The sequence below is a fragment of the Misgurnus anguillicaudatus genome, chromosome 16, assembly GCF_027580225.2.
Source record: "Misgurnus anguillicaudatus chromosome 16, ASM2758022v2, whole genome shotgun sequence".
NCBI classification, from domain to species: Eukaryota; Metazoa; Chordata; class Actinopteri; order Cypriniformes; family Cobitidae; genus Misgurnus; species Misgurnus anguillicaudatus.
Genome location: NC_073352.2, coordinates 34,195,775 through 34,223,682, shown reverse-complemented (window position 1 = coordinate 34,223,682; position 27,908 = coordinate 34,195,775). Strand labels below are relative to the sequence as shown.

The following is a 27,908-nucleotide window of genomic DNA, read 5'->3' as shown; positions in this document are numbered from 1 at the left end:
CAATGGCGGGGAAAGAGTTACGAGTATCACACATAGGGAAAGGTTTCCTAACAGCTTGCACCATTTTGTTGTTAAATAACGACTGTCGGGATTTACTAAAGACATGCACTGGATAATTAGCGCTGAAAATGTGTGGTCTAGTTATTTTTGCGACTGACCTTATTGCATATGCATTTCTTGGAGTTTCCCTTTCAGACGCCAATTTTTTGGGAGGAAAGTATTTAGACGATTTACACAACACGTTTTTACTAATGTTTGCGCGTGTGTTATGACTGGTATTTGCGCCATTATTTAACGTCGAAAAAAAATTGGTTCTTTGTAATTTGTAAACATGACTTCCGGAGAACGCCCCCGAAATCCTGTTTGGGACGTGTCTGGCGGAACTGGCACGAATGGCCAACCTAAACTGGTTTAAGAGAGGAACTTAAATGAATATGGAAGAAATTGTATAGATTATATTGCACAGTGATGACAATGTTTACGAAATCATTTTAATGTAAAAAATAATTATAACCTCCGATGCAAATTTTTATACATACAATATATTAAAATCAATAAAGCTATTCAATTTTATCAGCTTATATCACAATAACAATCTGTTTTTCTTGGTTAAGTCAGAAAAAAAATAAATACATACAATAAATAAATACAATGTTAGAAGAATCAGATGTGAAATTTTCAGAATCGGTGTTTAAACTGCGTGTTTGAAGAGATCAGAGTGAATTTACCTCACGCCAAGCACTTCTTTAATAGTAACACAACATTTTTAATTCAAGATGATGTTTCTTCATGCACATTTTGTTTCTTTTCATGCCAAATTAGAAAATAATTCCATGTTCTTGATTTGGTTTCACAGTTTAAAGCTGTAGAGAATCTGCAGAAAACACCATACATTAAACATGTGAAATTAGCATTAGGACATCTGGGGTTACAGAAGGTCACAGGTGTACAGTGAGTGGGTTTTTGGGTCTACTCATCTTCTGCTGTAGGTCTCTCCATCTCTCTTTGGGAACCATTAATTCAAGGCATTCAAAGCGCGGCTATTGGTGAAGCCATCAGTGGAGTGCGGGACTTCAAAGGCCAAGCTCCTCAAAGGCTTACAGGGGAGAAACGGCCCTCAAAACTCCAGCAGACACAGAGAGAGCCCTGTACGAGTCGGCAAGGAAAGGGAACGAGTGAGCTCTTTATGAAAGGACCCACTAACACGCAGGAAAATCTCCATGGGATTAAAAACTTCCATTCAGTGTGCTGAGGAATGGCAAGGGGACGATTCTGGAGATCAAAATGTTTGGCACAAGGAGACTTTCCAACACATTGCCCAACCATTCCAAATGTTTTTTTTTTTTAGGTTTCTTAAAGGACATCAGAACATACGTATTTTTGTGCCATTGACTGTGGCCTTGGAACCCAGCCAGAGGTTTCTTCTTTTGTGCAAAGCTGTGCTTTGTTCGCTGGTGTGGATCATTAAATCCCATCATCCTCTCTGTTTTTTTCTTACCGAGACCACTGAAAGACTTTGAGCACCTGTTTAAGAAGAATAAAAACAATTAGAGTCCATCGGAAGCATTTAAAGCCCAGATTAGAAAAGAGGGTACAAATGGGAAGTATTAGAATTTCCTTTAAAACTTTTTTATTAGCAGACCTACACGCAGCTATTTTGGTTGTACAAAGAGAGCTCTGATCCTCAATAACAGACTGGAGGATTTAGTCATTAGCCACAATAAACCCCAACATGAATGCCCCTTCTATGCAGAGATCATTTCTTTGCTCAAATATTTACTTACATTTTTTTTTATTAGCATATTCACATGGATGAAGTCTTGGTTGTATTTATTAACATTTGTTAATGCATAAGTTTCCATAAACAATATTTCTACAGCATTTTTAATCTTAGTTCATGTAAATTTCATAATTTAACTTAGCCAGTCCTTTCCATTCACTTAAACGGCGCATCTTTTTTGTCATTTTATTTATTGGTTCCTCAATTTTTTTTTCAATTTTTTACCATTTTCGCTTGGGTTTAGGGTAAGAACAACTTTTTGTTATATAAAAATGACATCCTAACCCAAACCCCAATTCTAACCCCAACTCCAAGCTACCATGGTCTAAATATAGACAAAAACATGGAGAAACCTTAATATTGAACAACCTCCTTAAGCAAATCTCAAATCTAACCCTAAACCCAAGCGAAAATGGTAAAAAAGCAAAAAAATTGAGAAACCGATAAATAAAACGACAAAAAAAGATGCGCCGTTTAAGTGAATGGGAAGGACTGACATATCATATGCACGCCAAAGTGGAATTTGGCGTATGTATTGCACAATTTTTACACACCATGAGACTGGGTAGAAAGTGTTAATGAAGTCTTGCATATTTGTGAGGAAAAAAATAAAGTCAGAGTTAAAATATGGCACTATCATCCAGTCTGTATAAACACAGTACATATGAAAAGTTTGTTTCCAAAACGCGATAAACGGTATTACATTTTTTTTGTTATCGCCAAAATCAGTATTGTATCAGGTCCGTTTAAAAAGTACATTTGAAATTTTATGATAAATCTGATATCCGCCGTCTTATTCTGTCACCTTTTCTCACTTTTTTTCCCCAAACGCGATAAATGCCAGTTCTCCTTCTCTACAGAATGCAATAAATCCACTCAACCAATCACAGCGCACCATTCCACGCACTTTGTAAACAACAATGGTGGCGCATTAAATACACACTGAATCCTAGTTTTCCTCATCTACTTTGTACTTCGTGATCAACAAACACACAGAAAACAAAATAATACTTTGATGGCATTGATAAACCTGTGATGGGGAAGAAACGTAGCCCATCAAAATCTAATAATTTACGCGAGATGCACTCGGGTGAAGAAAAAATGTTTTTACGCGACAGCATGAAACTTTTGTCATGCTAACACACTGACCCCAGGGGATCTTATGAAAAACTTTCCATTTTTTTCTTCGGGGTCAACGAAAATCAAGCAGGACCAAATCACTGTCAAAAAAGTTGAGTCACGACGTCCCAAGTATAACAGCAGCAATCACATTTTTCTTAATATGACAAAGTAAGTGTTTTGATTTAAATTTTTAATGTTATTATAAGCTAATGATGCTATGTGAAAGTTTGTAACAGAAAATAATGGTTTTCATCTTGTCACTTTCTTGGTATAGAAAACCAATTTTTACCAAAATGAATCGAAATAGATTTATTGCGTTCTGGATCCAAACTCTTCATATACATTACTGTTGTGCTCTGTATTGACCTATAAGCTGTGTTAGACTTATTTGTAAAGTTTGACCGTTCCATCCTCCTGCTATGACCTCAGCACATGTTTTTGACACTTCGAGATGCACCCCCTCTGATTAGGGTAATTACAAACCATCTCTACTCTCTGTATCTCCAACCCCACTTCACACCAAATCCATCCATTTGTCTTAAAGTAATGAAATCCCGCGGGGAGGGCCGGGAGGCGCGGCGTGGCGGGGCGCCTCATTTCAGGAGCTATTAAGCGGCGAACGCGCTACTCGCTTGCACTTTTATCACCGCACTCGTTAATCTCAGAGCCCTTCCGCTCCACGGCACGCCTGTCGTTGAGGTAATCACTATAAATCACAGCGACAACTGCTGCCTCGTACCTCAAAACAACAAGAGAATACGGTAAACGCTAGAGCCCTCAGCATGGACAACCTGATGGTCGGTAACACATGCTTCGGTCCGGCTATCCAGGGTTCAAGAAGAGCCAACATGAAATCTGCAAGCGATTAATACTCATGACACTACAGCTTGTACACAAGTTGATACACAAAATAAAGATTTCTAAATTGGTTCATGTCAGGCCTGTATGGTTTCATAAAGAACCTTTCTGTTGCACAAAGGGTATTTGTAGTGGTAAAAGGTCCTATGGACTATTAACTCATACCCCACCAGCCACTTTTTGAAAAGTTGCCCGCCAGCAAAGTTTTACAAAATGCCTTCCAGGAAATTTTACTTCTAAAAATATATAAACATACAAGTATATCAAATGAAAGAACAGACCCTCTGCTTTCAAACAAACAATAAAAAAAAAAAACGTTTCATCCTATCTATATTTTTTTCTGCTTATAAACTTTAAAATATGGGTATTTATCTAAAAAAAAAAAAAAAAATTAGCAAAAAGCTGAAATAACTGCATTTTTGTGAAGCAATTTTGTTAGAAATCAGATTCAGAATGATTATCAAAACATACACAGAGTTTAAATTTTTTTTGCTACAGTTTTTTATAAATCGGGTAAGTGCGCAATCTAGCAGTATTACAGATTAACATAAAACCTCATCAGGAACACGTTTTTTATGCAAATGTTTTTTTTTAATTGACGAGATACTCGTCAATGGTGGGGAAAGAGTTAAAAGGTAAAAAAGTCCTTTGACCTAAAAGGTTATTTACAGACTAACTTTCTGTAATGAGCAGAATTTATTTGGCATAAAACAACAATCACAAACAGGGTGATGGAATAAAACTGCATTTCAACGGATATTTTGCTACACAAAGATTATACAAAGTCCATGCAGGGAATCAGACAGTATATACTGGTAAATTTGTATAAATTCATATAAAGTTAATTGTGTGAAAACGTATAATTTCAAACTGAAAGCTCCCGATGAAATATAGCTAGCAATCATGTGTTTGTTTGGGAGCAGTAACTAAGGGGAGCGGGGCTTAGCAATAGGTCGATAATAACAAAAATATATAGAATACATCAACACAGCAGACGATTCCGGGCCAGATCTGCACCGGAACCCCGCCGAAGTCTGCAGCTCCGGTGCGGATCCGGCACGTAGTTAGTGATGGTATTGCATTCATCGATGATATTGCATTCATTGAAGTAGTGTTTTATCATTGCAACACCACTGGCTTGAAAAAAAAAACCCCAGGAAAACTTGATAAATATCAAAGCTGCTGCAATGCTACTGAAATGATAATATCCTAACAACTTTGAAATGTGTTAACCCCAACTATGCAAAAAAATACAATAAACACTAAAGTTCTTCCATTAAACTGTAAAAGCAGTGATATTTTGTATAGTAGCTCCTCAACGCTCCTGAGCACAATATCTGCTTTTCATGGCTTAAATAAGCTTCAGGAATGGCTTTGTGTAACATCTTAAAGTTTCCTGCCCATGTGAGATATAACAATAATCATTTATCTTCCACAGAAAGTTGGCAGTGCATACTACATGCCCATCCGGGCTGACATAAATAGCATCATATGCAGTGATACTCATTCCAGTTCAGTGGCCCTAATGAAGTTCGTTTTATTTGACTCTGTGTGTGTAATACGGCACCTCGGAAGAAGGAAAAGCTTTTATTTTATTATTCTAAGCTGCTATTAACACATCCGTAACATGATGAATGAGCCCTTATGGAGGAGCATCACGGTAGAGTGAATGTAAGCAGAAATAAAGCTGGCTCAGGTCCTCTGCTAATTAACTGGAGTTCATCTCTCAAACGCAGCGATGTAATTACACCAACGCTTAATGCTCAGCGTGTAACGCTTTTCTTTCCTCTTCTCACATGTAAGCTTGTGTGCGTGTCACGGGGGGTTACGAACCCTTCAGATGGGGTGATCGGTGTAGCCTTGATTGATGTTTGGGGAAGCCAGTGGTCAAGAAGTGTTTATTTCACATGCAGTGGTTTCTCTGACAGCCCTTTCATACGAGCGTGTTATATACGGCCGAGAGTGAATTTAGAGCAGCCGCGCGTTGCACACTGAAGCCCTTTGAAATGCTGTAACCCAACAAGTGCAGGCGCCTTGGGCCTCGAGAGCGATACGGACGGCTTTTGTTCTGCTGGAGCAGGGCTTGACGTGCCATTAGTCACCACCGGGTCAACAGAGACACACCGTACAAACGGGACACATTTTTCCAACACATTAGAACAGACTCGATGAGTGTTGGGGAGAGGGGGGTGTACGTAAAAAATCTGTGAACTAGATCAGGGTTTTTAAACTGTGGGGCAGGACCTCTTGTGGGTAACCCTTTTGGGATACAGTGGGTCGTGCAAAAAAAAATTATTTGTTGAATGACAAAACCTGATTCGATTTTGATCCCGGTTTGATTCTTTTTATTCCGATCGAGGTGTTTACATGGAACATTTGAACATTTAAACTGATTACAGTTGTCCATGTAAATGCAGCTGTTAATTTTGTTTACATGATGGAATATCATACATCATATCATGTTTATTTTGGATAGAAGTGGTTACTCATGAGCGTACTATGGACCAGATTTACTAAATGGAGAAAATTAGCATGAGAGTGCACTTCCAAAAAAGCGTTGATGGGATTGGCAATATCTTATTTACTAAAAACGTGCAAATTAAATAACACAGCCGCAACAGATGATTTCCATAATGACCAAAGCAATCTACTTACAGCAGCGCAAATTAGTTCAGTGTCGCAAATAAGAAGATCTGATCTTGAGTTTAGCACTACGGACATCGCAGCGGAAAATTTGAGGTGTTTAATCCCAGTTAACAAAGCTGTAGGACACTGAAAAGAACTGGAGGACAAAAACAAAAAATGTTAAAACAATCTTCTACGCAGTCTCTGCTCTCTGTGATGCCTCTTTTTTAGCAATAATTGCGGCTATTTTAAGTGTAAAGTAATTTCAGACATGCTTTTTTCTGCGTTAAATAATGGCACAGATACCAGTCATGACACACGCAAACATTAGTAAATTAGCAAACATTATTAGCGTAGCGTGAATCATTTATATGATCTCTTCCCAAAAATTTTGCGTCTGAAAGGAAACTTCTAGAAATGCTATGCAATAAGGTCAGTCGCAAAAATAACTAGCCTCTTAAACCCTATAGGATCCTGTCCCAGGTCCAAAATTACTTATTATGACTTAATATAAAATACTCTTTTAATATTTAATGGTCTTTCATGGACCCCAGTAACACATATTCAAGTATGACAAACATGGACAAGTCTTATATCAAATGAAAGCTCTCATTCTACATCGTTATTTTTGTTCTATTATCATCACATATCCAACAATCGTCGAATGAATGATGAGGTAAAAAATGGTCTTTTGTAAAACGCATGTGAAACTTGAGTTTAAACTGCCTCAGATAGCACATATAGCCACAAATGCTACATCATCTTTTATCCATTCACAGCATTTTCTTTGGTTGTGTGCATGAATAGTTCCTTGCTATTTATTATATATATGTGCAAAACAAAAAAAGTATTTTTAAAAGAAAATTGTATTTTCACACCCTTCAGTAAAATATGAATCACTTTTGAATTCGACATGCTAAAGAGATCATTCTTTTTTGGGTCTTTACAGTCTGCTGCTGCTAACATCCAGGACTGTCTGCAGTCTGCTAGAGCACACAGAACCAGAGTTATCCACTTTCAAAGACAGTGTTTACAACATTAAAAACAGCAGCTTTTTATGTAACTTCAAAGGGTTTTCTGTAAAATGATATAAAGATATTGCATTTATTCCACTGTATGGTGTGTGTTTATGGGGACACTTCAAATGATTTTAGGCAGAAATTGAATACAAAAAGAGTATTATTCCTCTCTTCAGTTGGAGTAAAATAACTTTTGCATCGATTATGATAGAAATCAAACAAAACTGTCTGTAGGTTGCTGGAGCACCCAGGGCCAGAGTTATACACTTTAAATACAGACTTCAGAAGAAAGAAAAACATCAAAAAGCGCCTATTTATTTTTGTGTTTATTAGAGGACTGACAACACATACAACCATGTTTACCACTTTCAACAGTGTTTTTATGTAATTTCAAAGGGTTTCCTGTAAAATGATACCAAACTTTTGTATGTAAACCTCTGCATGTGGGTATGGGAACCTTTTGAAATTGGGTAGGCCAAATCCAGGCGAAAATCCCCAAAATAGCCTCAGGGTGTAAGAAGCTAGACCACACATTTTCAGTGCTACACAGCAAAACCCCCAGAGTTGCATCAGCTTTGCTGGGTGTACATATTGTCCCAATCTTACAGAGATTTAAAAAGTAACTCTGAAGCGGAGTTAAAAGTTGCAATCAGTAATTTTATTCTCTCTATCACAATCTCTGTTTGAAACCAAAAATTGCCTTTTACATCTTGTAGAATAATTTTTTTAACTGAGGTTTAGACATTGGTTTTGTTTCATTTAAAGTCACCATTATTGTGATCAGTGTTTGTTTTAGTCGACTTGACTATTGAATGTTAGCTTGTTACTTTTTTCTAGCTGCTGTAATGTAGTGTGTTAAAGACATGATTATCATAGCAAAAAAATACAATAGTGTAAATCAATGGTGATGGTTAATACGAAGGCTAATGTCATAATGTAAAAATCTGATTTATTAATTTAGTGTTTTCTCGCTCATCAGAAGCATCAATTTCTGTTAATCATGTGCTACTACAGTATAATGTCCACAACTCATAGCATTTTTATCATTCTAAAGGATTTTGAAAGACTGTGCTCATAAAAAATTAAGCGCTTTGCTAATTATTAGGGCTGGATTTACATATTTGAATCAGAATTGTCGAATCTTTTCATAGTCGACCGATAGTCGAATCATCTATGTGTGTGTGTGTGTGTGTGTGTGTGTGTGTGTGTGTGTGCATGGGTTGGGAGGGGGTCAGACCAGGTACAAATTGATAACTTTTAGTTTCTTTCACAAGCAGCACACATAAACAAGTTTCTGATTAAGTGACCAAAACTGTCTTTCAAGTGATGAACGAAGACAAAACTGACGATGCATTTATATATTTTTGAGGTAAAATGTAAGGCTACATTTGTTTAATTATTCCTCATAACACTTTAAAGCCACGATCTACAGAACATCACACAAAAAAAAACATTTTGATAACTAAACCTAAAAATATAACAAAGGTGATCCTGCCTTGGAAACGTCGGCTAATTCAGTGTTTTTATTTAACTTGGAGATTAAGCGCGTCAAAGCAGTCATGACCAAAAAAACGACAAATGAGAAATGACAAATAATTTGTGATTGTTACTGCAAATTATAAAAACTAAGCTTTATATACAATTCATAAAAACACTGAAATTAATGATTTTATAGACACTACGCGTTATTATTTAACACAGAAATACCTGCTTGCTTTCACTTTGATCATCTCCATTCACTTTAGATACAGAAACAACTGATGATATTATTTATTTCAGGAATCTCTTTTCTATCATTTGAAAGTGAACACCGACGCGAATATTAAATCACAAGAAAGACCGTCGTGTCAGGCATAAATATAGGTTCGGTGCAGATATTTTCCGTTTCATCACCGAAATTTAAAGAAACGGCTTACCTGTTTTGTAGTTTTCCTTTTGACAAGATAACCACTATGTTCTAAATACATTTTAAAAACTTATACCCGTCGAAAACATCCGTTTTTTAATGTTTAGTTTGATGAACTTCTAAATATGAGACGAAGAGCACCTAGCACGTTCGGCTAAATTGCATGCGCAAACATGGCCAGAACGCAATAGCACAACATCGATAGAACGAAAAACAATCCAAAATGTACAGACTTAAATTAGATCAGAATTTACGTTTATAATAAAAAAAATTTTTTTATAAAATAAGGTCAGAAGTAACAAAGTGCAGAACAAATGTGCAAAATGCATGAAGAGCACGGAAACAAAACACAAGCCAAATAGATAAATCAGATAACCCAAAGTGATTTATAAATAAAATAAAGAAATTATTAAAAGAATGAACGTATAGCCAAAATTGCCAGCTTTTTCTTTTAAATGTAAAAACAAAGAGGCAATGGTTTATTAACACAGGAACCTCTTATGGACGTGTAGCCCGGTCACAGGGGTTGCTGGATTTATTAACGCATTTTAAAAATATTTATTGAAAGCTGATACTTCACATATTATTTGCAGAATTATAATAATATGCTGTATATTAATATATTGGGAGAAAGCTGTTATGTGAAATCAGATAATGTGTGCACCCATATGGCCAAAATTAAAGGATCCTCATTTCATAACACATCTGCGACGATTCGACTGTGAGATTGGTAGTCGAATCAGGCTTCTCCTATCGATGCATCGAATCTTCGACTATTCGGGGTCACCCCTACTAATTATACACACAATCATCAAGAATCAGAGTATGAATCGCAATAATGGTGACAAAGAAAATGGTAAAAAGTTCATTATTTATTCATGCCACAGTGCATTCTGGGAGTTCTTGATGAGATTTGTAATTTGTTTATACCCAGCATGCATTGCAGCATGAAGCTTTTTATTTTATTGTCACCATGATTGTGATTCATGCTCTGATTCTTGATGTTTGAGTGTCTACATTACACCGTGGTTAATTTTAAGTGTCAGTTTTTCAAAATTGTTCAGAATGACAAACTGCTATGATAAAGCTGGATCACAAACTATATCACGTTAACAGCAATGACACTTCTGATAAGTGAGTAGACACAACACATCAAATTTCTAGATAATGATGTTTAGACTTCATGTATTAGCCACCACTATAAAACTTTACTATTGTATATTCTTTGCCATAACAAACATGTCTTAAACACACTAAGTTATTACAGTTAGATAAAAACCAAGAGTCAATGCCAACTAAAACAAACACTGATCACAATAATGGTGACTTTAAATGAAACTGCCAACATCTAAACACAAGTTAAGAAAATGACTCTACAAGTAAGATGTAAAATGCAATTTTAGGTTTCAAACAGAGATGGTGAGAGAGAGGATAAAGTTACAGATTGCAGCTTTTAACTCTGCTTCATAGTTACTTTCTAACTCTCTGTAAGATTGGGACAATATGTATACCCAGCTGAGTTGATTTTGCTGTGTAATTATCCACTGTGCATTTTTAGTAAATCCCGACAATGCTTTTTAACGTCAAAATGATGGTTTGCACTGGCGCAAGCTGTTAGTAAATCTGGCCCTATATTGTGTCTAGTTTACCTAGATGGTTAAATGACGGTAATTGCTTGCTGGGTGATTATGATCTCTTACTGTAAGGTATTTCAGTATTTGATTTTACATATATTTCATTTATACAATGACAAAGAATACAAAAACTGGTTAAATACACTGTAAATAAAAAATTGTGGGTTCAACTTAAAGTAAGTTATTAGGTTGTCTTAAAGGGGCCATGGCATGAAAATCTGACTATTTCCATGTTTAAGTACTATGATTGGGTCCCCAGTGCTTCTATCAACCTAGAAAATGTGAAAAAGATCAGCCAGTTCTGGTAAACCATTCTCTCCAAGCACATGAGAAAATAGGTTGAAATTTGTCTTTCCTTATGATGTCATATTGCCCCTTAATCTGCACTATCCAATCACAGCACTGCCATTTAGAGGCTGTTTACACTTGGCGTTGACATGCGTTTTCGTAGATCACAAGTGGATGACGTTAATGCCAGGTGTAAACGGTGTTCAAAACGTTTTGAGCTCGTCCACTTTCAACCACTTTCAACCACATTTAGAGGTAGTCGAAACCACTTTCGATCGGATCGCTTTGGAGTTGCGGAACGCACATGTGGTTGAATGTGTTCGAACAGCCACATGCGACCGCCTTCTCTCCGCCCATTTATCTAATCTGAGGTATTAAACACAAGTTTTACATATTTTTTTGACTTTTGGCGTGAACAGCGCTATTTTTAGCCTTTCATTGATAAAACTAAAGCGGCTGATCTCCGTAGTTTCGTTTTGAAAGCGTGTGAAAGTTGCGCAATCCTATTTCATCAATTGCGCTGAAAATTCAGAGAAAGCTCTAACAAACACACATACAAAACACTGTGCAGCATGTTTACTTGCTAAACAAGCAGTTGACTCCGACATAATATTAGTTTGCGTCCATATAAACTCATAATTACTCCCGCTCGGGTTTGAATGACAGCAGAGAGACTCGCCCACCGTCTCACAGACCACCCCCTCATAGTATTCAGGACAGAAGCGGTCGAAAGTGGAAAAAAGAGACGGATTTAAATACCAGGTGTAAACGTAATGTGTCTCTCTTGTCCACTTGTGATCCGATCGATGAAAACACATCTTAATACCAAGTGTAAACAGCCCCTTAGTGAAGAGAAAAGGAGAGAGAGAAAATAATTCACAGCACAATTGAGTTTTAATTGCAACAAACCGCTCATTTGCATTTAAAAGGACACACCCAAAATGGCACATTTTTGCTCACACCTACAAAGTGGCAATTTTAACATGTTATAATAAATTATCTATGGGGTATTTTGAGCTAAAACTTCACATATGTGCTCTGGGGACACCAAAGATTTATTAGACATCTTAAAAAAGTCTTGTGCCATGGCCCCTTTAATTTTTAATTTTAACTAATATTTTTAAGTTAAATTAACTCAAATTATTAAGGCAACCAGGTAACGTGTGTGTGTGTGTGTGTGTGTGTGTGTGTGTGTGTGTGTGTTCCATCCATATTTCCATTGACGGTTCTGGAATAAAAAAATGTTGCTTGCCTCTGTAACTCTTGCTGACACAATGCTAAGTTGTTTCCAAGCTTTGGATGGTTCCCAAGAAGTTACTATGTGGTTAATAAGTGTTTATGTTGCTTTGCATTGGGTACACTGTGTTCAAATAAATAATCTTTAAAGAGGAAATTTCACAAGACTTTTATAAGATGTCAAATAAATCTTTGGTGTCCCCAGAGTAAGTGTGAAGTTTTAGTTCAAAATACCCCATAGATAATTTATTACAACATGTTAAAATTGCCACTTTGTAGGTGTGAGCAAAAATGTGTCATTTTTGGGTGTGTCCTTTAAAATGCAAATGAGCTGATCTCTGCACTAAATGTCAATGTTGTGGTTGGATAGTACAGATTAAGAGGCGGTATTATCCCATTCTGACATCACAAGGGGAGCCAATTTTCAATTAGCTTTTTTTTCACATGTTTGCAGAGAATGGTTTACCAAAACTAAGTTACTGGGTTGATCTTTTTCACATTTTCTAGGTTGGTGGAAGCACTGGGGACCCATTTATAGCAATTAAACATGAAAAAAGTCAGATTTTACATGATTTGTCCCTCAATGTATTAAACCAACTTGCATTACACCTAAAAAAGTAAGAATGTTTTTTTAATTATGAAGTTTTTTTAGCTAAATGATTCTGGCCTAGACACCATATGCTGAGTTTTATATCATTTACACAAACAAGCATAAGAAATCATAACAGGATTTTTTTTAAAGTCTGAGATTTTTAAGCAAACCAATTTCTACTGCTTGTACTTGTAACGTCTTTGCCCTTCATATAAACCCCCTTCCAGATGACATAAATGTGTGTATTGCTTGGGAATCTTTGTCCAACATCTGTTCTTTGGCTTCTGGTACAAAACTATAATACAGATAGGCCCAGTCACAGATTGAGCACCACTGACGCACTGTGTGGTCCAAAACCCAGGGGGCAGGACCCTCTTAATAAAACTTGACCCATGTGAACCAAGAACTTATTAAAGCACATGAAAGTTATCTCAACCTTCACATAGTACACACTAGTTTTATTGTCAAAGGAAATGATCTATCGACTCATTGTCGTAGCTTCATTTGATTCTGTGTCTTATGGCTTTAGAATCTGAAACCCTGGAGAGTTTTATTTCGGCAGCTGAGTTTTATTCAGACGTAAACCACAAACTGATTGAGCTTTATTGTGCATCTGATGGATTTCTCAGTAGATGTTTGCTACCAAACTTAATTTGTTCTGATGTGGTATCTTGATAATATCTCATTTTAATGTGCCATAGCTATACATGTGGCAATGTTAAATTATGGGGATTTATCATTTCATACATGGTATTACATTTCAGCAAATGTTCGTTATTGAAGCAACATCATTTTATTAACGAAATGTAATATCAACATTACTTAATCATCGCTCTTCCTTGTCATTAGTTACTTAGTGCAATTTTTCCCACAGTTTGAAAACTCCTGCACTAGAGGATGCACTTTTTATTCGATTTTTTTGGCTGTGTAAAAGACACAAACATGCTTTGAATGCTATCTTCAAAACCATTTTGGACCCCCATTATAAGCTAAGTTCTGGAACCACACAGTAACATCTAAAACTTGCAGTGTAAGTTAAAAATAAACCCATTTCTGTTTTAACCTGTGTCAGCAGAGACTCGGTTTGCTTTCTTGCCCCACAGGTGCATTAGAAACAACTTCACTGATCCACAAATAAGCAGTCAGCACGCACACACACACCAGTGTGAATCTGTTTCTCCGTCTATTGTCACCATTATATTATGTCTGTGTGTCACAAAGGTACTCTTTGAAGCGTCGTGCACACATCCACTTCACAAAGAGAGCACTCTTTTGCGTTAAGGTCTCTTTAGCTGTGCCATTAAATAGATAATCAGTCTGAAATGGCTTCACCGTGCAGATGAGAGGCCTTTGGAAATATTGCCATTTAAATTTAAATTGCATTTATAATGCATTCCATTTCCGATGCATCACATTTGATTTAACTTATTTCCATAATGTTTTTATACACTGTCTTTTTATATCCTGTATGTGTATGCGGGATTTGAAAGGTGATGGTTTTAGTTATGTCTTTGCTGTAGGCCCATATGGAACTGGGGAATATGAAATAGAAAGCTGGCCAGATGAGCTCTCAACTGCCTGAGGATCATTACAAACAAAATAACTTTAAACTCAGCATTCATACATGTCAAACAATGAAGGCGGATATCCCTGGATTGCTCAGAGTTTGCTCTTCATATCTCTTCAGGAGGCATAAGTGAGTCTCCATTGGTTCCTCGCATTCCTTCAGTAGAAATAAAAACCGAAATGCACACATACAATAAGAGCATAAATCTATAAAATTAATTTGCAACAATCCTACAAAATCCCTGCGACTGTTTCTGTGGTGTTTTTTGTTTTCTCTCTTTTCTCCACTGTCAGTCTTCTCAAATCCCGGCCATTGGACACCTTTCCTGTCAATCTAAATTATCCTGTGTGACGTCACTCGTCGATCCACCAATCAACACCCGATCCCGCCTATTTAAACCCACCGCTGTTCAGTCATGCCAGTTCGCTTGTTACTGTTTAAAAAACCTTGTTGCTGTTTAATAACCTGTTTGTTTACTCATTTGCTGTTTTGTTTCTCGTTTGTATGTCAGACTGTTCGTTCCCAGTTTGTTCTGCGGTACTAACTGTACGTTAGTGTTCATTCGCTCTGTTGTGTGTGACTTTGTTAATATTGGGGAAAGTGGACAGGTAAGTACGTCATGTGACATACATTGTGCAACACGTAGGTTAATATTACTGTATTAGAGACACTTGGTTAGGAGCATGTGCCATCCTCTGTACGTTTTGTGTTTGGGTCGGTAGTGTAGGTTAGTTAGGGAGTTGTGTGATGCTGAAGATTTATCTTATTACCTTTTCCTTTGTAGCGTAGGTTAGAGGGCTAAACTTTAGTTAGAACGGTTTTGTTTCGATTATTTCTTTCTTTTCGTGACCCTTACCCTTTTGTGTCTTTGTTATTTGTTTCTTGTAAATATTATCACCCTTATCACCTTGTCACACCATTGAACACTTTAAATAAATTTCACAGTTTTTGCCCACTATTTTTATTGTCTTTGTCGTTGGCTCCCATACACTCACCAAAAATAAAACTTCAATAATTTCATATTGTTACTTCACATACCCCTAAAATGCCATCTGGGATTGTAACAGCGACCAATAACACTTCACTGGATTGCTGTTTGCACAAATCTGAGACATTATCATTTTCCCCGCCATTGACGAGTTATCTCGTCAATTAAGAAAGAAACATTTTGCATAAAAACGTGTTCCTGGTGAACTTTTATGTTAGTCTGCAATACCGCACTTACGCAATTTATAAAAAAACTGAAACCAAACGTTATTTACTAATTTTAAACTCTGTGAATGTTTTGATAATCATTCTAAATCTGATCTCTAACAAAATACCTTCACAAAAATGCAATTATTCAGCTTTTTGCAAATAAAACTGTATTTTTAAAGAAAAATACCCATATTTAAGAGTTTTTAAGATAAAATATAGGTAGGATGAAACGTTCTTTCCCCGTTTTGTTTGTTTCAAAACAGAGGGTCTGTTCTTTCGTTTGATATATTTCTATGTTTAGATATTTTTAGAAGAAAATTTTCCTGAAAAGCTTTTGTGAAACTTTTGTGAAAATCACAAAAAAAATGCTAACAGGCAACTTTTCAAAAATGTCAGGCAGGGAATGAATTTTATTCTACCCTGAAAATGTATGACTTTTATATCATTTCTTTAGTGGTTTAAGATAAACCAGAGTCAACATATCAACTGATGTTTTTTTGTACACACGCATGTTTGCTTTATAATAAATCACTCCTGCCGTGGAGCTGTGACTTCCTGTTTACTCCAGCTTTATTTATCAAGATGGATAGTTGATGAATGAAACTACACTAACGGTTTGCATTTGCATGCAGCATTAGGTTTGTGTCAAATTTATATGTAAATGAATATTTGCACATTTACAAGCAATTTATCATAATTGATTTTTTCTGACAGGCCGATTTGGAGTCGTTTTAACACGGCTTTCACTAAAGCAAAAGAGCGTAGAGAAACTCTGAAAGAAATACGGTGCAGACAGGGAAACTAAACGGATTGGGGCTATGAATCTATCACGGAGGAAAATCTTTTACAATTTTCTGCTCTTTGTTTAAAATAAACATGTTGTTATCACATGTGACACTTGGATTTTATATTCAGTTTTTAATCAGATCCTGACTTTAGTGTGCACCACAAATACTCTCTTTAAAAAGAAAAGAAAAACATTTATAAGATGGTCTTACTGATTATGTATTAGGCTGAGAATAGAAGCAGCTTTCAGCTTGCTGTATAATGAAAGGTCAGGAAGGAAGGCATGTGTAATTGTTCCTGTCCTGTGGCTGTTTTACTTTCACCTTTCACGGTTTAAAGAGTCAGACTTTTCCACAGGACTTTCTTTTATTAGCAGTCATGAGTAACTTATTATAAATGTGAAGTTTGCCAAAACAATTACAGATATGTGATGATAAAAATGTTTTCCATTAACCTATACTGAACTGAATGTTTTAAAAAGACACAGTGTCATACACACACAAAAAAATGGTTCCTAGCTGTCCTGAAAAGGACAAAGGATCTAATATGATACAGATATGCATACATTTGTAACCATTATGAATGATATATTTGATGTACTAATATGCAATCTTTAGTACTAAAATGTACCTATAGTATCAGGTACTATTATGAACTCTATAGGAACAAAAGTGCATGGTCTGAAAACATCTGCAATCCATAAACTATGCATCATTTAAAGTTTGTTCATGTGTTAAACTACAATGCTATTAAGACTGATGCCTGTATGCATTATAAATATTACGCAAGACTGCATTTAGTGCAAATTGTAGTACACTGTAAATAGGAGACCAAAAGGGCTCTTTATTGGGATTTATTTTTAAAAGCATGCATTCATGTGTACTTTTTTGGTTTTTACGCAAAATTCCATTCACAGTTTTCTTTAATATTCTATATTTTCTAAATCTAAAGTGCACCTATTTCATTGCTAAAAAATGGTTCAAAAAACACATTTTGCACATACTGTAAATTTTTTAGCTCCAGATTTTACTTTCTTCCTATAATGCATGGATTTGAAAAGCTCTGTGTCCCTGATTGGCCAGCTAATCTGTACGTTGTGATTGGCCTGAATACCTCTGATGTCAGCCGGAAATGTGACGCTCCTTACCATGTTTGAAAGATTTGCGCAAAATGCAATGCTAACAGGAGTTAACTTACAGGCTGTGAGTCTGAAGCGGGAGGAATTATGATAACGTCTGTCTTGTCTACATCACCAATCCCAGGAACTAAACTGTTGCCTAAAATCTGTGTGTTTGTTGTAGTCCAAAAAAAGACGATAACTTGCATCATCGTTTACTTTGGGATTTGTACTTTTTGCATATTAACATGTGCTAATAAACACCTACACACCAAAGGAAATGTAAAAATGTGAATCATACAATAGGTGCTCTTTAAAAAAACAACAACATTCATGACAAATACTGACATGCCTAATGTGTCATGTATTGAAAACAAGATTGCAATTACACTGTAAATACTGACAAGTCAACAAAACCAGGAATGCATGTTTAAAAAAATAAGTAGAAGCCAACACTTTACCATGCAAGGTGTAAGTACGTTTATGGTATTTGCACATTAAGAGCGATAGCCCCATAATAATACAAAAAAAATAAGAGAGAGAGAGAGAGAGAGAGAGAGAGAGAGAGAGAGAGAGAGAGAGAGAGAGAGAGAGAGTGGGGTCTCAGCTCAGATATTTTTAGTCTGAGCTCATAATGAGCTCTAAATGCGTCTCCCTCACTCAACAGTCGTGCAATGTAGCTTGTCCCATCGATTCACACATTTTCTTTCTTTCCTCTTACATGACACTTCTCAAACACATTTCATTTTCTGTCCTCACTCGCCCTTCACACATCACTGACCTCACATCTGTGTCCCATGGAAACTCTCCACATCTTTCGGACACATCTTTTAAATTCCCTAAAAAGTACTCCAAGGCTAAAGATAATGTAACAAAACACAAACAAAGACATTAGCATTGAAGAATCTCATGATTTAAAGAGCACACAAGTGAAAAAAGCACATCATATGATTCAGAAATAATAATAAAAACAAGACTGTGTGTCAGTGTCAACATGATCTCACGGAAAGTCATACAAAATTCGATCAATTTATTTGTGTCCATGCACTCTTAAAACGAATGTGTTAAATTAACACATCTTGTGTCTAGTTAAGGACAACACATCTAGTGTGTTGTCCTTAATTTAACACATCTCTGTGTTATTTTTAGAACAACACACTTTGTGTTGTTTTAACACATCTTGTGTTGTCCCTTTTATTTATATGAACTCTAAATCAGCACGAAATTACACATAATGTGCTAAAATTAACACATAATGTGTTAAATAGCCCAACAAAAAGCAATGTGTTAAAATCAACACACCCTAGATGTGTTAATTTTAACACATTGCTTTGTGTTAAACTATTTAACACATTATGTGTTGTTTTTAACACATTAAGTGTCATTTAAGTTCATAAAAAATAAAAGGGACAACACAAGATGTGTCAAAACAACACAAAGTGTGTTGCTCCAAAAACAACACAGAGATGTGCCAAATCAAGGACAACACACCAGATGTGTTGTCCCCAACCAGACACAAGATGTGCCAATTCAACACATTCGTTTCAAGAGTGTGCCACAAAATTCAGCTTTATTTCATGCCTTGAGCACAAATGTCTTGTGTCTGTGGCACGACTTTCTTTTTCGTGTCATTTTATGTATTGTTTTCTCATTTTTTCCCTCTATTTTTAAATCATTATCGCTTGGGGTTAGATTTGGGGTTTGGGTTAGGATGTACTTTTATGTATTGGTTTCTACATGTTTTAATTCCAATTTTAAAACTATTCTTGCCTGGAGCTGGGGTTAGAGTTGGGGTTTGGGTTAGGATGTCTAAAAATGTAACAGAAAGTGATTCTAACCCCAAGCGACAATGGTAAGGAAATAGGAAAAAAATTGAAAACAATACATAAAGTAGTCCTAGAAGACAGTGTGCAAATTAGGATAAAACTAAGCAGATCAACATTTAAAACATTTACATTTATAGGTAAAAAGAAAAAAAAACTTCTTTGGGATTTCAATTCCTTTACTAAAGTACACGATGTCTTTGTTAACTGATGTCTTTGATTTTCCTATGATAAAAAAATGCTAAGTTAAATATAAGTTATAACTACACAGAGAGTATGTTAACCTTTCTTTCACTCTTTCTTAATCAAACCACCATTAAAATGAAGCACATGAAGTCTACATAATTTCTCCCATGCCTACTCGATGTTTACATTTTTCCAGAATGGCGCACCAAGACCCGTATCCATGGAAACTACCAGAAACCAATCAGGAGTCCTTTTAAGCACACCATGTGACCCATAGCCTGTTGAGAGATGTATTGAAGTTGGCAGTCAAGCTGTCTGCTGACTGTGTTTTATTAAAAGAAAAATACAAACCATTGAGATGGAAAAGCTCCTCGGAGCACAAGGGAGAGCGCTACCGCTTTAACAGGTTGTTCTTTCATATTGAGGATGCATTTCACAGCTCGTGAAGCCAAATGAGTTGTGAACAAAGAGGTGGATGTTTGCTTAGCTGAGAGAATCAATTATTCTAGCAAATTCAACTACTTCCTTGCAGAAACACTAAGCAAACATTCACCTCGTATAAGTATAGCTAGAAGACATTTCCTTCATCTGTCATCTTGGATATGTTTCGCTGGCTGCAATGCATTAGGGAATTGTATTGGAAGGTAAAGTGCACACAATCTTAAAACAGCTTATAGGGAAGTTCAATGCTCTTCTTTGTGTTATCCATTTATTTATTTTAAAAATGTTGCTTTAGACTTTGGCCAAAAAAAGTAATGCACTCTTACAAAACCATTCATAATGGTCAATTTTTTGAAAATGAGATTTATGCATGATCTGAAAAACTAAATAAATACAGTATTTTTAGGACTTTTTTCATAGTTTGGCTGGTCCTTCGACTTCTAGTCAGGTGCGACTTATATGTCAAAATGAATTCATATGAACCAAGAGAAACCATTACCATCTATAGCCGCGATAGTCTGCTCTATGCTGCTCCTGTATTTATGTAATTCAATGGATTCAGTGATGACTTCGGGACCTTTTTGAACTTGATTTGGCTTGTCGTGTTAATTTAGTCCATTCAGATTTTCAGGCATGTTTAATATGCTATTGTGTTCGGGGAAAAAATGTTAATGTTACGTTAACATGTATGGACACCTCTTCAGCCTGCTGTTCTGTCTGCTATTGCTTAGTTGAAAAACTTGCCTTTACAGATTAAATGTCTGTTCTTGGGCTTGGATTTTGTGAAATCGTTTTCTTAATAAATGTGACTTATAGTCCAGTGCGACTTACTGTATACATGTTTTTTCCTCTTCAAAACAAATTTTTGACTGATGTGACTTATACGGTACTCCGTAGTGACTTATAGTCCAGAAAATATGATAAGCTTTCCATTGATGTATGGTTTGTTACAATATTTGCCTAAATACAACTATTAAAAAAATCTGAAATCTGAGGGTGGAAAAATTGAGAAAAATGCCTTTAAAGTTGTCCAAATGCATCCACCAACAAAAATACAATTATTGATATATTTACGGTAAAAAATTTACAAAATATCTTCATGGAACATAAGCTTTTCATAATAACCTAATGATTTTTTGGCATAAAACAAAAATTTATATTTTTGATAATTTTGCTATTGCAAATATAACCATGTGACTTAAGACTGGTTTTGTGGTCCAGGGTCAGAAATAAAGGTTCCTTTAAGGTCTCCTTCTGTTGAACAAAAGTTCTTTTGCATAAAAAAGTAAGATGGAAATGGTTATTAAGAACTTTTGACTTAAAGGTATTGTGATAAGGAATTTAGTACATTTATATTATATTTGTATGTGGATTTTTTTTAAAGAGCACCTATTTTGTTGCTAAAAACAACGATATTTTGTGTATTTGGTATAATACCAACCAGGTGTTTGCGTGGTTTATGGTTAAAAAAAACATTATTTTCCACATACCGTACATTTTTGTTGCTACAGATTTCCCTGCCTTTCCCAAAAGTCTACATGTTACAAAGCTCATCAATCTGAAAAGCGCTGTGTCCCCGATTGGCCAGCTTACTAGTACATTGTGTTTGGCCTGAATACCTCATCCGATATGTGACGCTTCTTACCATGTTTTGAAGATTAGCTCACAATGCAGTACTCACAGGAGTTTATATCGTCTTTACTACCTATCAATATGAGCCAAATCTGATCCAGAAAATGCATATGACCAAGCCGATCAATCAACTTTACCAGTGCGGCTTGAGCAGTACATAACAGATTGGTAAGGTAAAGAAACTAAAACATTAAAACCATGTCTGCATTTGTGATCGAAGAAACGACAAACAACAAGCGCTACTCTACACTGCACAAAACTCGTGTTTGAATGATGGTTTAGTCAGTAGTAAATTATTTAAATATAAAAACATAGACAATGTATAGGCTGTAAGTCAGAAGTGGGCGGAGTTATGATAATGACCATCGTGTCCACGTCAACAAGCCCAGGAAATAAACATTTTCCTACAATCCGTGTGTTAGTAGAGATTTATGTTGGAAATGACAACGCTATGTTATGAGAATTCGTAAAAAATTTTACGAGTTGGGCAATTCGTATGAATTTATACGACCACATTTGTAAGTTTTGGTACGATTTGTCTTGACCCCTGTGACGTTTATTTATTTACGTTTATTTGACCGGGACAATGCACAATATGTAATTGGACCTGATTATAGCCACAAGGCTAATTTACATCTGTTGTCCCTGGATTAGGTGGGGTTGGGGTTAGGTGCGGGGTACGGGGTTGTTTTTTGCTGAGAATCGTACGTTTTTCCACAATTAACTTCATATGCATTCATACAAATTAGCCAGCTTGTAAAATATGTATGAATTCTTGTGAGATCAGGCTGGAAATGATAACGGTACATTCACACGGAGTGAAAGCGTTAACGCTTGACGAAAGGCTTGTCTGAAGCGTGGCCAACAGTCAATCAAATTGGCCACAATACATGCTCCAGTCTTCCATAAACGTAATTGGCTGGCTCTGTCTAGGTTATTTGCATAAGGCGAACTGATTGGCTGACGCACGCGTTGCAGCTTGAAAAGTTGAGAAATGTTTAACTTCTGCCGCGAGCAACGGCAGTGACGTGGCACTGACGGATCCACACTTCAGTTCGGCAACGCATGAACTGATGCTTACACCCCGTGTGAATGTACCGTAACATGTGCATTGTTTACTTTGTTACCTTTTGCATATTGTTAAAATGTAGTAAGACACAGTTACACACCAAAGGAAATGTAAAATCATGAATCGGATAATTGGTGCCCTTTAAAGCGTTACTAAACCCCTGGCCAGAGCCCGACTCCACCCACTGGCAATATTTGAAAAATGCAAGAAAAGGGGGCAAATCCCAACAGAGATAGAGGGGATGAACTAAGCTCGTACCAAGTGTTTGGTGAGATCGTAACAAGAGCGTGGTGAGCTTGAACCATAGATATTTACAGTAGATGTCGCCTTGGGGCTCTGAGCATGCGTCAAAACCGCCACCATCTTAGAACAGGGGTCTTGTCATAGGAAGTATCTAGGTAAAGCTGCTATCTCCACCTGTACTTCAAATTCATGGACGATGCCGGACTTTTGTGCTGCGTATGGATGTTAGGGCTACTAGCACTATGCATTGCAGTTAGAAAAAGTAAATTTTCATAAAATCAAAACTTTTATTTTTTCCTGGACTAAATGCTAAATACATGTCTGACTGTTGAAACGAACCAAAAGAAAACTAATAAAATCGCGTTCACGACGATTTATGGTCATTATTGCCTACAATGACGCTGATGCGGGGTTCCCCTGTTTCAAGATGGCGGCTCTGTTTGACGCATTCGGTCCAATGAACTGCCGTAGCCAAGGCGACATCTAGTGTGCATATCTATGAGCTTGAACCTGCTTACGTCACAAGGTATTTTTTGGACCCAACATCCAATAGGAAAATTCAACTGCAGTAGCCACCATTCAACCTGAAGAGGGCAGACGTTTTTACATCATAGATTATAGTATTGAAACACTTTATATCCAAATGTCTAAAAAGTTACTAAAATCAATGAACAGCACTAATAAAGCCCTATTCTTACATTCCATTAACTAAAAAAGTTGGTTTAGGGTTTACTTACTCTTTAAACAGCATAAAATGCTGCTTTTCTTTTTATGATGCCGAAAAACTGCCTAAAAAATCTGGTTAGACAACTCACAACATTTTAAAAATCAAATACACCCAAGGAATCTTGAACACACGCGCGCACTATTTTTAACTTGCATGACCACTGTTTCTTATCAGAGGCCTTGAAACTACCTGTCCACTTCAATCAGCCCGCTCGGCTTTCAGTATTGAGTCTCACGTGCCTTAGTTATTAGAGCATAAGACCCCTCTCTCTCTCTCTCTCTCTCTCTCTCTCTCTCTCTCTCTCTCTCTCTCCTAACAGAGCACCATGACCTGCGTGTAGAAACACCAGCGTTGATCCCAGTTTTACCCTCTGAGGGGATTTTTCATGTTTTGCTCCATCAAAGGTTTCACACTCACTATATAATACATGTTTTCACCTGTGGGGCCTCAACACGGCATAGCAAGAAGCTTTTAAATCAAATTACAGAAAGAAATCCTGGTATTGTTTACTTACCCTTTTTGGAGCTTGACTGTCAAAGTCCCCATTTCCCTTTCTATCCTATAACGCCAGCATATTCTTTAAAGCATCTGTGCTGAAAGAAGAAAAAGAAAGTCATATGGGTTTGGAAAAACATGAGGGTCAGTTAATGATGACGGTTTTCATTTTTGGCTGAACTGCTCCTGTGGCCGAACTTTGAAATTGGACACACAAGGACAAGAGAGTTAAATTTGTGTTTTAAAGAGTACTTGAAGCATTCAGGGAATTTCCATATCAGGCGAGGAGATGTAAAAAGCCACCAATAGATGGAGACAGAACAGCGAGGAGAACAAGCTTATTAAACGTACAACGCATAAATAAGTGTCAGCAACAGGCCGGGATATTAAAACAACATTTGCTTTAGGATTAGTCTCAGGGGACAGAGCTTCTGACAAAAAAAATAAACAGGAAGTTTATTATTCCTCACAACAGCACTGAGATCAGTGCAGTCCTCTCTTCAAGTATTCTGACCCACACCTCCATATAGGATGGCCAAATACAGACCACTTCTCTCCACTCAATACAAATCCTCTCTTCGTAATGGTTCGCTCTTAAAAGATTTCTTTACATGTTACCTGTTCCCAGCATGCTCTCCGTTCACCTAGTGACATCAACAAAGAGCGAATTTCCTTGAAGCCAGAGCTCAGCGGTGAACTCTACTAAGTGGTCGTGCTTTGTTGGTTCTCCTAAGCTCGCTCTTTCTCTATTGCTTTTCTCTTTTTCTTTCCGACTATCCGGGCAGCAGCGACAGGGAATCAATCCTTTTGAGAACCCCAGCAGGTAGAGCTCTCCCTGCCCGTCTCTCTCTCTCGGACCCCCTGTTGCTCTGCATTCATCAGGCACATCAAAGGGCAGCTCAGGATGCCGCTGCGTCCTCGGTTCTCCGGCCTCTCCCGGTTGATTCCGTCGCCCGGAAACAATCTCTTCCCTCGCTGCACACAGTCATCTAATCAATGCCGGAGTTTATGGCTCTCGAGGTCCCGACAGCACAGCTGAAGAGACCCGAGAGTGAGAAAAAATGACACCACGGTGAGACTCGAGAGAACTCCAAGGTGGTTCCTGTGCTAAAGGGACAGTTCAGCCAAAAATTAATGATTTATTGACCCTCAAGACATCCTCAATGTATATGATTATCACTTCTCAAACGAACACAGAGTTATATTAAAAATGTCCTGGCTGTTTTATAATGGTAGTGCTTCAGATTCGAAGGCCAAAAAAGTGCATCCATCCATCAGGGAAGTAATCCACACGGCTCCAGGGTGTTAATAAATGCCTTCCGAGGGGCAATTGACTCTATTTTGTAAAAAAACACTTCTGGTAACAACCAGCACACATTCACGAAAGAGTGCTTTTCCAGCAGTTCCTACTTTTATCTCTTCTAAGCAATTTTAGGAGATGTAAGATGAAATAATGTCACATAATGTCAATGGGCCCTATCTTGCACCCAGCGCAATTGACTTTGTCAGTGACGCATGTATCATTCGTATTTTGCACCGGCGCACAGCGGGCTTTTCCCTCCACAGATGCACGTCGGCAAACTAGGGAATGAACTTGCGCTCCCTGGGGTTGGACCTTGCTTGCGTTTCTTGGGTCCGATTTCAAAGCCCCCAAACCCTTTCAGCGGTGAGGGTGGACGCAGCGATGTCCTCTGCTGGCGTCAGGTCAGGTGTAGAGGCAGATCCATCTCCCGTTACACGGCGTGCCCGATTTATGTTGGCAAGCTTGGGATTCCCCCGTCTCCTGACATCATTGTAGCGCTTGGCGCAACGATGGGGATCAAGAGAAGCTCAAGCCCACGTAAGCCAATCACCGGCAGCGCTGGTGGTGACGCTGACTATTTCTTTGTGTTGGAGGGAGGAGTTGACGTCAAAGTACCGCTAGAGCGATTCGAATTTAGACCTCTACGTGTGATTTCCCAACTTGCTCTCGCGGTACGTTGACATCATCCATCTGTCGGTTCTTGCAGCGCCGCATGAAGTCGAATACGTGTAAAATTGCTGACCACCGAGCACTCGTCTCTGCTCCTCGACATAATGGAGCAGCTGTTTTTGCAAATACAAACACACGAAACGAGTTTGCACGAACAAAAATGCGATCATGGAAGCGTTCAGAGTAACAGTCACATGTAAACATAGCTCTGGGGCATACTGTGACGTTGGCCGCCTAAACATCCATTTGTCTCAATTTACATGCAAGCACGCAAACAAAGGTTTTGAAAATATACACTTTGGCCGAAGTTTTTAGAAAGAATCTGTTTCAGAGGCGAAATCTACGTTTACATGTAAACGAAGGTAAATGTCTCAGTTTTTCAAAATAACCATGTACATGTCAACATAGCCTTAGCCGCTATCCTGCTGCTTAGGTTTGCAATTTTTCTGTGTTTTCTCTTGCATCTATTAATGTAAAGCTGATTTGAAACAATTAAACAACAGCTATATAAATAAAAATTAAATTAAATTAAATGTGTGCAATTAATTGCAATTTATCTTTTGACAGCCCTAAAAAAGACGAATAAATCTTACAAATTCGTCCATTTTAGAGAAGATCTTAATGTCATAAACTGATTTCAGTTTCGCCAAGTTTGCAATAAAAGTCAATTGTATTCATGATTTCAATATAAACTTCAAATACAATACAGATTATTTTACAATCTATCATATTGTCTTCCAAAAAAACATCCCCATAGTTGTTTGTGCAAGCAGCTTATTACATTACATTGTACAGTATAGTTATTACTTTACAGCTCAATAATCATCATGTATTGTGATAATCTCACTTCTGTTTATTTTGTTCAAAGCAGTTTTTGGAGATACACCTGAGACAAAGTGAATGAAACACTGAATAAGTCCATCAAATCTCCTAACTTATGAAAGAGCAATCACGGAGAAATAACATTGTCATTTTCGATTGTGAACTTTGTAGTCATGATGTTTTTGATCTCGATGTGCATGCCTCTCTATTTATCCTCATTTTAGAAAATGCTGAATTGAACATAACTTACATTACCAACACATCTCTTGAGCAATGAAAGAGCAAATGATCAAGTGTAAAAAGGTTTGTGAGGGTAACAGATGTAGACAGAAGGTCGTGTAAGAGATCTGACAGTGTTTGCACACCTCACAGCTCTGGGATCAGAGACCAGATTGGACAGAATGAATCTTAAAAGGTTGTGTTCTGCTCAAGGCAAATAAAAAGAAACATCTGAACTCTATCAGCAGAAGAAAACAAAATAAATGATGGATTGGAGCAGTCCCCCCTTCTGCAAATAAATATTTTACATTTATGCCCTTTCCTTAACCCAACCCCTAAACCTAACCCTCACAGAAAACTTTTAACTATTTTAGATGACCAAAAAACATTCTGTAAGATTTATAAGCTTGTTTTCCACAATGTCAAAAAATGAATGGTTTTACTATTTACGAGGTACAAACACACACTTGAATATGTGTTTTTTCACACATTTCAAAAACGTTTGGCATTTTTGTAATTAAAATGATGATTTAATGTTTAAAGCCCTTCGGT

The 27,908-nt window shown here is 37.0% G+C and overlaps 1 long non-coding RNA gene across 1 annotated transcript; it reads right to left on the bottom strand.

Annotated features, from left to right (window-relative positions):
* Positions 1-728: 728 nt before the first annotated feature.
* On the bottom strand, positions 729-25,457 carry LOC129421760 (uncharacterized). Its single transcript, XR_008637154.2, has 3 exons — positions 24,962-25,457; positions 24,363-24,436; positions 729-1,524 (listed from the first exon to the last, which is right to left on the bottom strand). It is a non-coding gene; the product is annotated as an uncharacterized lncRNA (long non-coding RNA).
* Positions 25,458-27,908: the final 2,451 nt, after the last annotated feature.